The sequence below is a fragment of the Bombina bombina genome, unplaced genomic scaffold (assembly GCF_027579735.1).
Source record: "Bombina bombina isolate aBomBom1 unplaced genomic scaffold, aBomBom1.pri scaffold_640, whole genome shotgun sequence".
Classification (NCBI taxonomy): Eukaryota; Metazoa; Chordata; class Amphibia; order Anura; family Bombinatoridae; genus Bombina; species Bombina bombina.
Window position 1 is genome coordinate 71,888 of NW_026512213.1, and position 1,904 is coordinate 73,791.

Genomic DNA, 1,904 nt, shown 5'->3' on the forward strand with positions numbered 1-1,904 from the left:
TAATAGCCTTTACTTTGTATTATTTCAGTCTGTGAGTCAATTTAATACAGAAGTATAATTATTTACATCTAGATCTGTCTGAATCTGCACTAATAGCCTTTACTTTGTATTATTTCAGTCTGTGAGGCAATTTAATACAGAAGTATAATTATTTACATCTAGATCTGTCTGAATCTGCACTAACAGCCTTTAATTTGTATTATTTCAGTCTGTGAGGCAATTTACTACAGAAGTATAATTATTTACATCTAGATCTGTCTGAATCTGCACTAATAGCCTTTAATTTGTATTATTTCAGTCTGTGAGGCAATTTTATACAGAATTATAATTATTTACATCTAGATCTGTCTGAATCTGCACTAATAGCCTTTACTTTGTTTTATTTCAGTCTGTGAGGCAATTTATACAGAAGTATAATTATTTACATCTAGATCTGTCTGAATCTGCACGAATATCCTTTAATTTGTATTATTTCAGTCTGTGAGGCAATTTAATACAGAAGTATAATTATTTACATCTAGATCTGTCTGAATCTGCACTAATAGCCTTTAATTTGTATTATTTCAGTCTGTGAGGCAATTTAATACAGAAGTATAATTATTTACATCTAGATTTGTCTGTATCTGCACTAATATCCTTTATTTTGTATTATTTCAGTCTGTGAGGCAATTTATACAGAAGTATAATTATTTACATCTAGATCTGTCTGAATCTGCACTAACAGCCTTTACTTTGTATTATTTCAGTCTGTGAGGCAATTGAAGTAAGGTAGAAACTTCCACATTATCAATAGCATGTGAAGAGGAACAGGCTTTTTATAAATATATTCGTAAACTCTGATTTCTCTTCAGATTGAATAAATCTTTTGCCTTTTACTAAAGATTTCCATGGAGAGGAACAACTATGAGTTTTAATCATTTTTTTGAGGATCTGCTACATGCAGAGCTACTAATTCATGCTAACAATAGACAAACTTTACGTCATGAACATTACCATGTAGTGATTAATGAATCTTACATAAATAATAAACAGTTTTAATTGGAGAGTTTACAACTCAAAGCATCTATATAATGGCTTTAGCTATTAATGTACAGCCAGGCCATGAGCGCGTCATTATATGCATATCCAGACGCCAATGCAAAGCGTTTTCTGATTGTGGACCCCATGATATGTACCTGACTGTCACTGTGTTTCTGTCCTCACAAACTAACCAACCTGAGGGATGTTCCTCTGAACAGTTTCCTAGCGATACCCACGCCTTTTTAAAAAAATCCTAAATTCGTTTGATGTAAATATTAGGTTTATAATTCTGGACGAGTCTGTCTTTATATTGTAGTTAAAATGTTTAGAACATTTCTGGGGTTGGTTGAGTGTGCATGTGTGAATCGGAAGTGTGCATGTCTGAATCTGACGTCACTCGTGACAGAAGCCTTAACAAAAAGTACAACCATTTTCTACAGGAGAACCTATAGAAGAGTTATTGGAAGTCAGTGATACAAAGGGTGTTGGTGTGTTTGAATAAGGACAAAAAGAAAAATATGAGTTTGTCAGTAGCAGCTGTTCGTTATAGGGGAGTGCAACCTATTATTACTGGTTATGTACTGGGTAGACAAATCAATGGATGGAAACCATTGTCCTGCGGTGTCTGCAGAAATATCTTTGCAGTTAAAATCCTAAATTCACTTTTATAAACATACCGTTTTATGTGTAAATCAATACGTGTTAACACTTTCATGCTTTATTATTGATTTAAAATGAATAAAAACAGTTTGCTCAGGTTTCTTTGTTATTTGTTTTTAGCGTCAGAGTCTATGATTATATAATAATGTAAACGTTTTTAACACATTTCTGGAGGTTGTTTGTGTCGCAAGGATAACAAGACAGTTACAAATCCGAAGAAACAT

At 32.7% G+C, this 1,904-nt stretch overlaps 1 non-coding gene across 1 annotated transcript; it reads left to right on the forward strand.

Annotated features, from left to right (window-relative positions):
* The first annotated feature begins 831 nt into the window (after window positions 1-831).
* Window positions 832-947, forward strand: LOC128644174 (U5 spliceosomal RNA). Its single transcript, XR_008399941.1, has one exon. It is a non-coding gene; the product is annotated as a U5 spliceosomal RNA (small nuclear RNA).
* The last annotated feature ends 957 nt before the right edge of the window (window positions 948-1,904 follow it).